Source organism: Sus scrofa, chromosome 16 (assembly GCF_054392235.1).
Source record: "Sus scrofa isolate SSC_HxYL_T2T_F1_AM1 chromosome 16, Sscrofa_HxYL_maternal_Yorkshire_Landrace_v2.0, whole genome shotgun sequence".
NCBI classification, from domain to species: Eukaryota; Metazoa; Chordata; class Mammalia; order Artiodactyla; family Suidae; genus Sus; species Sus scrofa.
Genome location: NC_139398.1, coordinates 63,570,456 through 63,586,616, shown reverse-complemented (window position 1 = coordinate 63,586,616; position 16,161 = coordinate 63,570,456).

Genomic DNA, 16,161 nt, shown 5'->3' with positions numbered 1-16,161 from the left:
GTATGCCGTGGGTGTGGCCCTACAAAAAAAAAGAAAGAAATTATCACCATGTTGTAAATCAACTATACTTCAATAAAACTTTAAAAAATAAAAGAAGAAAAAAACAGAATCCCATTTCAGGGCATCAGTTCAAAATAGATCACTAGCCTCCAGCCAGATGATTGATTCCTAGGGATCTATTTGGATTTCTTATTTCATAAATGATTTTCATTTGTTTAGATCAGAATCCCAAAAAAGATCTCTATCTGGTGATTGGTTGATATGGCTCTAGATCTCCTGTACTCTGTTGACTTCCCCTCCATTGCTTAATTGATTGATTGTTTCCCTTCACCCCCTTCTTGAAATTTACCTGTAAAAGAAACCATCTGTATATCTATAGAGTTTCCCACCTCTGAAGTTGGCTGCCTGCATCCCCAAGGTGCCCACTTACCATGCTCCTCTGTCCCCTGTATTTCCTGTAAATTGTTCGAATCTCCAGGCTTGAGCAGATTCAGGTTTGAGTTTAAGGCAAGGCTACATCCTGGGTGCGGCATGTTCTTCCACAGGAAGCTCATACTGTCTAGCTGTTTGTGACATGAGCACCTGTAGCTGCCCAATTCATCCACTGGGGCAGCGCAATGAGTTTCTAATTCTATCATTTTTTCCTATATTTTAAAGCAGGTACAAGTCTGTAATTAGGAACTTCCCCTCATGAAGCATTTGGTTACACTGAGGTACCATTTAGACAGGAAAGGTAGAATGAATTATGATTCTTTCTCTTTCTTTAGGAGCTTAAATCCTTTTTGGTGCAATAAACGCATGCCGGCAGTATGAGAAGGCACGCTCCTCTCAGCCTCTGCTGCCCCACCTGTAAAACCGGGATGCGGGTGAACTCACTTCTGCGCGGAGAGCTCAGTTCGCTTTCTGAACTGCAGAACCAGCAGCCAGCCCCTCTCAGCTCTCGCCCCAGCCTCCATCCCAAACCTACTGCTGGAAGATGCAAGAAGCAGCAGGCCCTGCCCTCAGCAGGGAAGTCGGTTTGCTTCGGGTGCCCCCGCCCCGTGTCTCTTTTCTGTACAGTGAGGATGCTAATGCCTTTCTTCACCCGGACTTCGGGAACAAGCCCCGGGAACCCAGGAAGGGGTCCTCTCCCAGTTGTCCCAGCTGTCCTCCTTCAGGACACGCGCGCGCGCGCACACACACACACACACACCCCACCACGGTCCCCCGGGCAGCCCCATTGTTCGGCCACTTCCCCAGCCCGGAGGGGGCGGCTGGGAACGCGATGCCGACTCGGCCCTTCCTGCCCGGCGCTGACGCGCGGCCTGCGGAAGGAACAGCGCGTCTCGGGCCCCTGCATTCCTTTCATGCCCCGGCCCCACCGCACGCACGTCCGCACCTCCGGCAGCCCAGCGCCCGCGGGCCCGAGCCGCCTTCCGAGCCGCCTGGGGAGGGGGCTTCTAGGGACAGCGGGAATAGGGGTGGGGGGAGCAGGATCCCACGATGTCCCTGCACCTTCCCGTCCCTGACCCCCAAGGGGTGGGCTCACGCGCCCATTCGACAGCTGAGCAAGGTGGCGGCCAGAGGCAGCCAGGATGCCCAGGGCAAATAGGGCAGAACGGGGGCTGGGGGCGGGCTTGCCCGGGTTCTTTTTCCCTACACCCCGTGGCTTCCCCCTTCACTGCCCGGGAAGGGAGTGGAGGGGACAGCTGGGCGGGGAGGCTCTGGTACCCAGGTGCTTCTCGGTGCAGCCGGCAAGGGGTGGCCTCAGGACAGCTTACCCGATTGGCACAGCCAGGTCTTGCCCTGCCCCCCTCCCCCAAGGGACAAGCAGTGTCAGGCCTCCTGCAGTGACACTTTCTCAATTAACCCTCGTGGTAACCTGGCCAAATAGCTGTTATTTATGCCAAGTTAAGCATCTGGCTAGGAAGGGACTGACCCTGAATTTTCTTAGGTACAAAGCCATTCTTAGTTGGGGGACTCTGGCCCCCCTAGAGCACAGCAGAATCCCAATCCCAGCCCCTTTACTCAGCTCTGCTGTTGTGCAGGGGTGCCTCTTCCCTCTCTGTGCCTCAGTTTCCTCGGGTGTAAAATGGAGATGATAACAGTTCCGACTGCGTAGGATGATGGTGAACATTCTGGAAGATGATGCAAGAGGTCCTTACTCTTATTAATTTTGCTTCAGAACTAAAAAGGACTGGAATGGAGCTCATGTGACCAACAGTCCCAGTTTTCCCGGGTCTGAAGGCTGTCCTGGATGCCAGATTTTCAGTGCTCACACAGGGACGCCCTTGGCAAACCAGCAGAGATGGGCATCCATCACGACGCCCGTGTTTCTAGAAGTTGATGCTCCTCTCCAAACGGTAGAAAGCTGGCCGATTCATGCTCTCAGTGCCGTGAATTTTCCCAGAAGCTTTCAGGCCTCTAGCCCTCTGTCCTGGTCCCCCTGCTCCGGCCTTGCATAGCCAAAGGGAAACCAGACATTCTCAACATGAAAATTTTCCACATCCTTCAGGGCGATCTTTTGGTGCCAGAAATAGTCAACAGGATTTGGGAATCAGCCCAGGCCACTAAAAATAGCTCCCACGGCCCCCTGGAAGGCCTGTACCATCTTGGCCCCGGGTGGCCTGCCACCCAGCAAGTTGCCTGACCCAGCCAACACCTTAAATGACCATGAGCTCTGCTGGTCCTGCCAACCGAAGGCAGCGGACACAGAAAGGCTGGCTCCCACTCAGCTTCCGCAGGCCGGCTGTCATGCCAGGCACCCGGCCTGCCACCCAGAGCTGTCCTGTCCTCCACCCTGTGGTAGGTCCCTCTCTTCCATCCAGACAAGACCACACACCACCTGTGTTCACACCCAGACAATCACACGAGGGCCTAATCAGTGCTCACATAAGTAGGGACACACAGCTGTCCCCTCCCTGCCCACCTACGCCTGTGCACACGTCAGCACACACACAAAAGCCACACACACACACACACACACACACAGTGTATATTTTCACTACTCCATTGTCTCTCCTTTTTTTCTCTTGAAGTATAGTTGATTGACAATGTTGTGTGAGTTTTTGCTGTACAACACAGCGGTTCAGTTATACATACGCACACTCTTTTTTTAAAGTATTTGTTTCCATTATGGTTTATCACAGGATGCTGAATAGTCCTCTGGGTTATAGAGTAGGATCTAGTTGTTTATGTCTCACATTCATAATTAAGGCAGGGTTGCCAAATCTTTAATACCTTTGCCTCGATTTCTCCACAGCCCCTCCACTTGGCAAATGCTAAGATTTTTGCTTTTTGCACTTGGTACCTACGGTTAAAAATAATAATAATAATAATAGGAGTTCCTGTTGTGGCTTAGTGGTTAAGAACCGGACTAGGATCCATGAGGATACGGATTCGATCTCTGGCCTCATTCAGTGGGTTAAGGATTCGTGTTGCTGTGAGCTGTGGTGTAGGTCACAGATACCGCTTGGATCTGGCATTGCTGTGGCTGTGGCGTAGGCCAGCGGCTACAGCTCTGATCAGACCCCTAGCCTGGGAACCTCCATTTGCTCTGGGTGCAGCCCTAAAATGCGAATATATATTTTTTCTGAGCACCTACTATGTTCCAGACCATCTAGGGCCTGGGATGCAACTGAGAAAAAGATCAATAAAGCTCCTGCCCAACGACAGGGCGTTACAGTTGGCAGGGAGCAACAATAAACACTGTCACCCTGGAGTTCCCTTGCGGCACAGCAGGTTAAGGAACTGGTGTTGTCACTGCAGTGGCTTGAGTCTTGAGTTGCTGCTGTAGTATAGATTCGATCCTTGGTGGCCTGGGAACTTGCACAGGCTGTGGGAGCAACCAGAAAACCAACAAACCAACAAACAAATAAACAAGAAACACTGTTACCCAGTCCTGGAAACTAGGCCTGGTGCGTGTCCTTGCCTAGTGAGCCTTGGCGGTGTGGGGGCGTCCCCTGTGGGGGGTGGACTGAAGTCAGTGAACAAGGCTCCAGGGGTGGAGAAAGGGAGGGAGGGGCCAGTGAGGAAAAGCACTTCAGGCAGGACTTCTCTGAGGATGCAGAGAAGCCAGCCTCACAAAGGAGAGCGTGTGTGTGAGCAAGTGTGGGTAGGAGTGTGTGTGCAAACACATGTATTAAGTGTGGATATGTATATGTATTTGAATATGCGTGGGGGTGTGAACGTGAGTGTGTGTGTGTGCGTGTTGGATGTGGAATTGGAGTTCCAGGCAGAGGGAAGGGTACACAGGCTCTACGATAGAACACATCCCACTTAGTAAAGGAAACAAAAGAAAATCAAGATGTACAGTCCAGGAAACAAATCCGACTAGGAACCACAAGGTTTCGGGTTCGATCCCTGGTCTCGCTCAGTGGGTTGAGGATCCTGCATTGCCGTGAGCTGTGGGGTAGGTCGCGGAGGCGGCTCGGATCTGGTGTAGCTGTGGCTCTGGCGTAGGCTGGTGGCTATAGCTCCGATTTGACCCCTAGCCTGGGAACCTCCATATGCTGTGGTTGTGGCCCTAAAAAGACAAAAACAAAAACAAAACAAAACAGGAAGTTCCTGTCGTGGCGCAGTGGTTAACGAATCCGACTAGGAACCATGAGGTTGCGGGTTCGGTCCCTGCCCTTGCTCAGTGGGTTAAGAATCCGGCGTTGCCGTGAGCTGTGGTGTAGGTTGCAGACACGGCTCGGATCCCGCGTTGCTGTGGCTCTGGCATAGGTCGGTGGCTACAGCTCCGATTAGACCCCTAGCCTGGGAGCCTCCATATGCCGCGGGAGCGGCCCAAGAAATAGCAAAAAAGACAAAAACAAAACAAACAAACAAACAAAAAAACGAAAAAAGATGTAGTCCAGGGGTCAGGGGAAGAGATGCTATGCCAGTAGCAACATGTATGGGGCACTTGTCATGTGCCAGACACTGTGTTACATAGAAACTCATTTAGCCCTCAGAATAAGTTGATAAAGTAGTCCTATTATTAATCCATTGTACAGATGAGGAAACTGAGGCACCAAAAAGTTAAATAACTTTCCCAAAGGTCAGAGAATTTGAACCCTGGCTCCAGAGGCCTTGCTCTTTTTTTTTTTTTTTTTTTTTTTGTCTTTTTAGGGCCGCACTCGCAGAATATGGAGTTTCCCAAGCTAGGGGTCAAATCTGAGCTACAGCTGCCGCACCACAGCCACAGCAAAGCAGGATCTGAGCTGAATCCCAGACCTACCCCACAGCTCACGGCAACGCCGGATCCTCAACCCCCTGAGCGAGGCCAGGGATGGAACCTGTGTGCTCTTGGATCCTAGTCAGACTCATTTCCGCTGCGCCACGAGGGGAACTCCCAGAGGACTTGCTCTTAACTTTTTGGCCAGGGACCAGACTAATGAAGTCCACAGAGGCCACGGAAAGAGCTGGGCTTTATTTTGGGTGTGATGGGAGGGCCACTGGAAGGCTTTAAGCAGAAGTATGACTTCATGCATTAGTTAGAATTAGGTTCAGTTGCAAGAAAAGCCAAGCATAACAGTGGCTTAAGTAACACAGGAATATAGTAATACAGTTTTCTCTCACACCAAAAAACCCACCAGATTCCAAAGAAAGAGAAAAATAGCCACAGACTGGGAGGAAAAAATATGTGAAAAACGCATCTGATAAAGGACTATTATCCAAAATATACAAAAATCTTAAAACTTAGCAGTAAGAAAACAACCAGGTTTTTTGTTTTTTGTTTTTTTAAGGTCCGCACCCGCAGCCTATGAAAGTTCCCAGGCTAGGGGTCTGTAGCCACCGGCCTACGCCAGAGCCACAGCAACGCCAGATCCTAGCTGTGTCTGCAACCTACACCACAGCTCACGGCCACGTCAGATCCTTAACCCACTGAGTGAGGCCAGGGATAGAACCCGCAACCTCATGGTTCCTAGTCAGATTCATTAACCACTGCGCCACGACGGGAACTCCAACCAACCAACCTGATTTTTTAAATGGGCAAAAGATCTGAATCGATAGCTTGCAAAGTATACTTCCAACATCATATCCCATGAGGGAATCGCAGGTAAAGCAAGATACCCAAAATAAGCTGCAAGGCTATATTGTACAACACAAGGAATAGAGCCAATATTTTATAATAACTACAAGTGAAGTATAACCTTTACCCATTGTGAATTACTATATTGAATACCTATAATTTCTGTAATATTGTATGTCAACAATACGTCAGATTTTTAAAAATGCAAAATACATGCCTATTACAATGGCTAAAATCCAAAACACTGACAATACCAAATGCTGACAAGGATATGAAGCAACAGGAACGCTCATTCATTTCTCGTGGGAAGGCAATGGCTACAGTGACTTTGGAAGACAGTTTTTCAGCTTCTTACAAAACTAAACATGTTCTCACGACACAATCCAGCCATCATTCTCCTGCTGTCATTTAAAGAAGCTGAAAAATCATACCCACAAAACCTACACGTGAATGTGTATAGCAGCTTCATCATAATTATATTTACTTATGAATTACATTTATAATTATTTATTCATAAGTGCCAAAACTTGGAAGCGAGTAAGATGTCTCGGAGTCGATAAAAGGATAGATAAACTGTGGTACATCCAATGGACTATTGTTCAGCACTAAAAAGATATGAGTTTTTAGCCATGAAAAGACATGGGAGAAACTAGGGCATATTAGTAAGTGAAAGAAGCCAGTCTGAAAAAGCTGCATATTGTATCATCATAAATGACATTTAGAAAAGGTTAAACTATGGAGATAAGAGAAAGATCAGTGGTTTCCAAGGGTTGAGGGGAGGGGAAGGGATGAAGAGATGGAGCACAGGGTTTTTTGTTTTCTTTTGTGGCCACACCTGCAGCATATGTAAGATGCCAGGGACTGAATCTGAACCGCAGCTTCAGCCTACACCGCAGGATCCTTAACCCACTGTGCTCCGTCGGGGATTGAACCCATGCCTCCATAGCAACCTGAGCCAGTAGAGAGAGAAGGCCAGATCCTTCACCCACTGTGTCACAGCAGAAACTCCCCGAACATGGGATTTTTACGGGAGTGAGACTTTGATGGTGGCTAGATGTCATTAGCTATGTATCCAAAGCCGTGCGTTTGCAACACCAATTGTGATCCTTAATGTGATCAGTGAATTTCGAGTGATAATGATGTGTCATTGCAGGTTCATCATTGTAACATGTCTATTCTGGGGCTGTACATTGATGGGGGTGGGGGTGGGGGGAAGTTGGGCCTGCATGGGGACGGGAGGAAATGGGAACTCTCTGTGCTTTCCACTCAACTTTTCTGTGAATTTAAAACTACTTTAGGAAGTTCCCTGTTTGTCTAGTGGTTAGAACTCAGCACTTTCACTGCTGTGGCCCAGGTTCAATCCCTGGTCTGGGAACTGAGATCCCACATCAAACTGCTGCACACCATGGCCAAAAAAGTAAATAATTTGGAAAAAAGAAACAAAAAAAGAAACTGTTCTAGAAAAATAAAATCCATTAAAAAATTTTTTTAATTATTGATGCAAACAACAACATGGACTGATCTAAAAAACATTGTGCTCTTTGAAAAAATGCAGATACAGCAGAAAGAAGACCATGTGATTCCATTTATAAGAAACCCAGAAATCACAATTTTAATCTATGGTGACAAAAAGAATATCTGTGTGGTAGGGACTGATTGGGAAGAGGCACAAAGGAATTTTTGATGGCAGAAATGCTCTTAGCCCACCACACCAGGCTGGGGATCGCATAGGCAATGCCACAGAGAAAAACCAGATCATTAACCTATGGCACCGCAGCAGGAACTCCAAGCTGCCATTTATTTTATTTTATTTTATTTTTGTTATTTTACTGTTTTATTTTTCTTAAAGCTACTTCATTTCACGAGTCCTCAGATTCTACCATTTTTGACAAATTAGGCAAACAAGGCTATTTGGATAGGCGTCGGACATGTAATGACACAGTAATATGATTTCTATACTTAAAATGAACTCATCGTTGCATAATTTTTATAAGATTAACATTTCAATAGCTTCCGGCAAACACGGGCCACATTTCGAGCAAACATCCCCATTGTTTATAAAATCAGTTTCAAATTTTGAACAAAGCATTGTAACATTCATCATTAAATAACATAAATGAAATGTGGCAGAGTTTTATATTCTGCCAAAACTTGTTCTGTGTAAAATATGTTATCATATTTAATTCTCTTTCATATCATTTTACTGAATATGTATTGCTTGACATTCCCATTTAATCTATTATCTAGTCTTATAAAAGGAGAGAGTTGAAGTTGACCCCAATAAGTCCCATCTCACATTCAAAAGGCAGTGCTGTCTAGAATATAAGATCAAGAAGAGTATTTCCCTAAAATAAGCATAATATTCATGTGATAAATAGTTAAAAACAGTTTTAAAAGATCATTCTACCTTTCTAAAAAGTACTAATATATATTTCTTACAGTTTACTAATACCATTGACCTATAATTGTTTAGATATCTGAATTGTATTTTTCAAAATTTCACCTAACCCTATTCCTGGGGCCCATTTGTGTTAATAAATATATTGATATAAAAATATAGCAGTAAGGGATTCAGTGTGGGTCCTTAAAAATTCTGAAGATTGCTGTCCTTTAGGGTATTCTTTTTTTTTAAATTTACCTTTAGTGGCAGTTTTCCCCTGCCTTTTAAAAATATGGAGAAACAATGGACTACATTACAGTAGTTTTAGGTACAGAACATAAAGATTTAATACAGGTATATATTGTGAAATGATCACCAGTTTGGCTACTTAACATCTATCATACCACATATGTAACAAATTTCTCTTTCCTTGTAATAAAAACTTTTAAAATGTAATCTCTCAGCAACTTTCAAATATAGAATAGAATATAGTGTTGTTAAGTATACTTACCATGCTTTATTTTATTTTTTTCTTTTTTTTCCAGATTTTTTTTTTATTGCTCAAATGAATTTATCACATCTGTAGTTGTGTAATGATCACAGCAATCTGATTTCACAGGATTTCCATCCCACAGCCCAAGCACACCCCCCACCCCCCAAACTGTCTCCTCTGGAGACCATGAGTTTTTCAAGGTCCGTGAGTCAGCATCTGTTCTGCAAAGAAGTTCAGTCTGTCCTTTTTCCAGATTCCACACGTCAGTGAAAGCATTGGATGTCGGTGTCTCATTGTATGGCCCAAGCAGCCATTTTAAACCATGAAGCAATACTGGGAAGGATGGCAGAGCAGTAAGACAGAAGGAATCTGGTTTCCTGAGGATCGTTGGAGGATAATTCTCCATGGCATTTTTATGCCTTTTGGGACACCTTTTATTCGGAGTCATTTCTTTTTTTTTTATTTTTTTATTTTTATTTTTTTTTTTTTTGTCTTTTTTGTCTTTTTGTTGTTGTTGTTGTTGTTGCTATTTCTTGGGCCGCTCCCGAGGCATATGGAGGTTCCCAGGCTAGGGGTTGAATCGGAGTTGTAGCCACTGGCCTACGCCAGAGCCACAGCAACGCGGGATCCGAGCCGCGTCTGCAACCTACACCACAGCTCACAGCAACGCCGGATCGTGAACCCACTGAGCAAGGGCAGGGACCGAACCCGCAACCTCATGGTTCCTAGTCGGATTCGTTAACCACTGTGCCACGACGGGAACTCCCAGAGTCATTTCTTTTCAAGAACATTTTTTATAACAAAGAGCCCAGGGAAACTAAGACAGTGTCTCCTTCTGGAACAGATAACAGATTTCTTTCCTGACCAGGGTAATGGAGATAATGTCATCCTTCAGGGCAAATGTTGGCTGGATTTGTCAGCAGCCTCTTAGATGATTAAGAGTTTCCTAAACTGGAGACCCCGTCGTGGCGCAGTGGTTAATGAATCCAATTAGGAGCCATGAGGTTGCGGGTTCGATCCCTGCCCTTGCTCAGTGGGATAAGGATCCAGCGTTGCCATGAGCTGTGGTGCAGGTTGCAGACGCGGCTCAGATCTGGCATTCCTGTGGTTGTGGTGTAGGCCAGCGGCTACAGCTCCGATTCGACCCCTAGCCTGGGAACCTCCATATGCCGCAGGAGCAGCCCTAGAAAAGGCAAAAAGACAAAAAAAAAAAGTTTCCTAAACTTAGTGTGTCCCAGCTCTGGGGCAAACCCATTGTGTGCCCAGCAACCACCTGGTCCCACTGCACTGGCCCTGTGGAACTTGGGGGGCTAGGGGAGCCAGTGCAAACATGAATCTCATTCTGCCCACTGTGCATGAGTAATAAAGCGCCTTGTTTCTGACCCAGGAGTCCTGTGCCTTCTGCAAACAGCTATGAAACTTGTGGCAGGCTTGCTTTTTCGTTTGCAAGTAGGAAAGAATTCTCGGACCCTTCATGCTTCTGAAGAGGATTTCATGGAGCAGAGCAATATCACTACCCTCAGGGGGCTTCCCCCCAGCCCTTTTCCTAACTTTATTGAGATAAATCTTACCTCAACAAATATCTGTTTTGGAGTTCCCTGGTGGTCCAGCGGGTTAAGGATCTGGTGTTGTCACTGCTGTGGCATGAGTTTGATTCCTGGCCCAGGAACTTCTGTGTGCCGAGGGTGTGGCCAAAAGAAAACCTCTATTGGAGTTCCCTTTGTGGCGCAGCAGAAACGAATCTGACTAGGAACCATGAGGTTGCGGGTTCAATCCCTGTCACTCAGTGGGTTAAGGATCCAGCATTGCCGTGAGCTGTGGTGTAGGTCACAGACGCGGCTGGGATCTGGTGTGGCTGTGGCTGTGGCCGGCAGCTGTAGCTCCATTTGGACCCCTCACAAGGGAAACTCCATATGCAGTGGGTGTGGCCCTAAAAAGCAAAAAAAAAAAAAAAAAACCTACCAAAAAACAACCCAAAAAATCTATTTTAACTTTATAGTAGATTTATTTATTTATTTATGCTTTTTAGGGCTGCACCCATGGCACACGGAAGTTCCCAGGCTAGGGGTCAAATTGGAGCTACAGCTGTCGGCCCAAGCCACAGCCACAGAACAAGGGATCCGAGCCACATCTGCTCCCTACACCACAGCTCATGGCAATGTCAGATCCCTAACCCACTGAGCGAGGCCAGGGATTGAACTGCATCCCTATGATCCTAGTCAAGTCTGTTAACCGCTGAGCTATGAAGGTAACTCCTACAGTTGAATGATTTTTGAAAAATCTATATGACTTTATATATACCCAAATTTTAACAAATGAATGCAGAATATATTATAGCTACTACCACATCAAAAACATGGCATAGGTTGCAGATTTAGCTCAGATTCGATTCCTGGCCTGGGAACTTCCATATGCCGCAGAAAAAAGGAAAATAAATAAAGATAAAATAAAATGGCTGCCACAGCTCCAGCCATCACATCAGTATTCCAGACAACAAGAAGGAAGGGAAAAGAAAAGCATTGCCCTTCTCTTTAAAGATACTTTCTGGAAGTTGCATACACCTTAGTTCTGGCTTATTCATCTGGCTGCAAGGGAGACTGGGAAATGTAAAACATATACCTGGATACCTGGCTATTGCTAAGAAGGAGGAAATAACTTACGCTAGTGGCAACCAGCTGTCTATGCCCTACATAGTTAGTTTATTTTGTTTATTATTTTATTGTTTTGACTGCACTTGCAGCATGTGGAAAGTCCCAGGCCGGGGATGAAACCTCCACCACAACAATGACTTAAGCTGTTGCAGTGACAACACTGGATCCTTAACCTGCTATGCTGCAAAGGAACTCCCATAGTCAGTTTAATCATGGCCTGTGAATTTGTTGAAAGTGCTGAGGATACAAGGATATGTAAAACCCCTTTCCAGGAGCCCTGCGGGCATGGGGAGCCTTATCTAGTCCCCACTACCACCTTCTCCAATCATTTTTGTGAGCCCCGTCCATGGTAAGCAAAAGTTCCTGGGCCAGGGATTGAACCTGTGCCATAGCAGTAACCACAGCAGTGACAGTATCAGGTCCTTAGCCCACTGAGCCACCAGGAAACTCTACCTTCCCCAATCTTCTTTTTTATGGCCACATCCACAGCATATGGAAGCTCCCCGGGCTGGGACTGAATCTGAGACGCAGCTGTGACCTACTCCACAGCTGCAGCAATGCCAGATCCTTTAACCCACTGCACCGGGCCGGAGATCGAACCCATGCCTCCGCAGGAAACTGAGCCCCTGCAGTTGGATTTTTAACCCGCTGCATCATAGTGGGAACTCCTTCCCAAATCTTAAAGAGCAATGGTGGGCCCCAGAGCAGGGGCAGGACTCACGCTTGTCTTGCTTGGTGCAGTGGAAAGACCCTGCCAGACCTGGGCCTTGGACCAGATACTGAATTCAACCTAACCTGTGGCTCTAAGCAAATCCTCTACTCTTCCAGGCTCAGTTACTACTCCTCGTGACACGGCAATGTCAAGGCCTGACAAAGAGGCCAAAGGAGGGCATTATATAAACCATCCATGGGAAGCAGGAGCCAGAGCAGATGCTCAATAAGAGACTGCCTTTATCTTTCTTCTCTGACCCTGAGCCATCGTGGCTAGACTGGGCCCTAGCTCTGGCCAGAGATATCAGAACTAAAGGTGCCCCAGCATCTCACAGACTTCACAACAAGACGAGCCTAGTGGAAGCCAGGTCTCTCCTCTTCAAGGCTGCAGAGCCCTTCACACCAGAGAAGCAGCTCAGAGGAGAACCAGGGTTGGATGCTGTGCCCTGTCACGTCCAAAGTCCACGTGAGCGGGAGCCTGAAGGGCTGGCTCCAGGCTCTGGGGAACAAGGCAGTCCTAAGAACGGTGTCTTGTCTTTACAGGACACTCATCTTTTCGGGTCTCCGATGGGAACAGCCTAAACAATTCATCCAATGAGAACATGGGAAGGAGGCTGAAGCCAGGGTCCAGCTAGCGTTTTCAGTCTTTTTCTCCTCCCTGAGGGGTGTGGCGTGTCCTGGACCTCACTCGGGGCCCCCCAGTGCCCACACTTTGAGATGCCCACCATAGGGGTCGCAGGGCCCCGGCTCATTTTGCATGAGAGCACAACAGTGTTAGGGGCCTTTCTTCCTTCCATAAAAGCTGTTCCACGAGAACAAACTGGCTTCAGACCATGCCCCCTCCCTCCTTTCTGTGCCATGTTCCCAGACTCCGAGGGCTCGAGGGTCCCTCCTGACAGAAAGACGTTTCTTCTTCTCTCCTCTACCTGCTCATCCCTGCCTCCCCTCGCCCCCGCCACCACCCCACCCCTTGCCCTGCCCACACCGCACCAACGGCTCCCCGACAACGACTGCTCTAAAATCCCGGCTCAACCATCAGTCTCTGGCACTTGCTGGAAGAGTCCACAGTCAGGGACTCTGCTTTCTCTATTCCCCTGGTCCAGTGTCCAGGGCAGGAGCTGGGGATGGACAGGGGCGGGGGGCTGCTTTGATGACAGGACTCTAGGCTACAGCCCCCATCTCTACCAGGACCATCTGCCTCAGCCTCTCTGGTCCATCATAAATGCCAGACCCCGACCTGGCTGGCACTGACACCCCCTCACCTGCCATTGCCATGAGGTTCCGCCAGGCTGACAGTGTCCTAGAAGGAGGGCCCGCAGGATCCCCCCATAATCCCTCATGTACTCAACCATTCACCTCCCCACCCATAAGCCAAGCCTTATGTTGGGACACAGAAATGAAAAGACGACGATCCTGCCCAGAGTTGCTCTCGATCTGGAGAGGGAATCAGATGGCTTGTCCCCCGCCTCTCCCTCCTGTCTGGGAGGCCTCCCTTGCCTTGTGCCTTCCATATGCGCATATTGGGCAACCGACAGACCACGAAACAGAGCGACCAGTGCCAGGAAGGTGCTATTGAGAGCTCCGTGGGGGAGAATCCCCAGTGGTCACCAGAGACCTCGACAAAGGACATTTCCAGGAGCTTCAGGATGGATATCGCATCCTCCTATTCGATGAGAAGCTGTGAGTCATAAGCCCCAAGCAGCCCTACAGACTTCCCCATGAATCACCCACTGCCCGCTTCTCCACGTTAGAGCCACACGCCATGGGGAATTCTCCTCCCGGCCGGGAGGGAGGAGATGCAGGGGGAAGTGTGGGAGGCTGGGGCGCAGAGCAGAGTCCCTCAGCAGGTTTTCCCACTGTTGTCCTTCCCGAGTCACAGCCCTGAGCCTAAGAACAGAGCCCCAGCATGGCAGGTCTTGCAGAGCCAGGACCCCCACGTCGCTTCCTGATTACAAAGAGCGTTTACACATTTGATGGCCTTTGCAGACCACTCTGTGTTACTGGAAAGTCTCCAAGGGAAATTGCCTCATGCGGAAGGGAAAGAGGCTGGTCCAACAGAAAAGAATCACTTCCCCCCAGCTTCGGCCCGGGACCCACCCAAAAAGGAGAGGAATTGTCCAGAGCCTTTCGAGGTCTGGCATTTATGCGTCCCATTTAACGAGGGCCCACTACACACCAGGCACGGTTCGAAGGGCAGGAGATCCCGCGGAGAGCAAGACAGACAAGGACCTGGCCCACAAGGCCTTCCATTCTAGTGGGGAGAGAGACCAAACCCAGATAAACCTGAGGCGCGAACTCCTACGGTTACCAAAGGGGAAACCATCGGGGGGAATGAAGAACTGTGACGATGGGAGTAACACATCCACACGCCCGTATGAAATAGATAAACAACAAGAACCTACGTATTGCACAGGAAGATTTTCTCCATCGTTTCTAATAACCGATATGGAGGAAGAAAGAATGGATATGTTTATATGTGTTCACTTTGCTGTACACCGGAAACGAATACAGCATTGTACATCGACTCTATGCCAATCAAATTAAATTAAAAACATACTAGGTGGTGATCACTGCTATATTGAGAAATAAAGAAAAGACAGGAATACTGGGTGGCCAGGGCTGGGGGAGGGCGGTTGCTGGTTTCAATGGGTTGATGGTCAGGAAATGGCCCATTGAAGAGAGGACTTTTGAACAGAGAGCTGGAGGAAATGAGGGTGGTGGCCTTTCGGGGACCTAAAGGAGGTCGGTCTGGGTGGAGGGAAGAACATGGGCCCCTGGAGGGAGAGGGAACTCAGCCTATGCTCGAAAGAGCAATGAGGGACGTTCTCATCATGCCTCAGCAGTCACGAACCTGACTAGTATCCATGAGGACAAGGGTTCAATCCCTGGCCTCGCTCAGCGGGTTAAGGATCCAGTGTGGCCTGAGCTGTGGTGTAGGTCACAGACGTGACTTGGATCTGGCGTTACTGTGGCTGTGGTGTAGACCGGCAGGTGCAGCTCCGATTCGACCCCTAGCCGGGGAACTTCTGTATGCCGCAGGTGTGGCCCTAAAAAGACAAAAAAGAGAAAAAAGAAAAAGAATTAAAAAAAAAAAAAAAAGAGCAATGAGGCCAGCTTGTCTGGAAGATATGGACAAAGGGGAGGAATGGCAGAAGATGTGGACAGAGATGCATCAGCAGACAAGTCGTGTCAGGTCTTGCAGCCTTTGTAAGGACTTGGCCTTTTATTGTGAGTGAGATGGGAGCCATGGAGGGTTTGGCTAGAGGAGAAAAAGGACCTGAGGTGTTAAAAGTCTCGTTTTTAAAAGTTGAATTCAGAGTTCCCATTGTGGTTCAGTGGGTTAAGAACCCAGCATAGTGTCTGTGAGGATTCAGGTTCAATCCCCGACCTCGCTCAGTGGGTTAAGGATCCCACCTTGTTGCAAGCTGTGGTGTAGGTCACAGATTCGACTCGGATCTGGTGTTTCTGTGGCTGTAGCGTAGGCCTGCAGCGACAGCTCCAATTCGACACCTAGGCCAGGAACTTCCATGTGCTACAGGTGCGGCCCTAAAAAGAAAAAAATAAAAGTCGAACTCCCTTCCAGTCATGGCAGGCCACGTCATCCAGAACCGCTCTGCCGCTGAGGGCTAGGATAGTTGGACAAAATATTTTTGAATGTTTCAGTTTGAAGACATTCAAGCACCAAAAGGGCAGTCAGGAATTGTGGGATCAAGATCTGGAAGAGGAGAACTCAGAGGGAGGTGCGTAGTACTAGGGCCTTTCTTCCCCCAAAGGGTTATCTGCCAATTCTGAAACAGAAAGCTGGAAGGCTAGCAAGGTGGGCAGAGCTTTAAAGAGACTTATGAGAGGGAGTTCCCGTCATGGCTCAGTGGTTAACAAATCCGACTAGATCCCTGGCCTCACTCAGTGGGTTAAGGATCTGGCGTTGCCG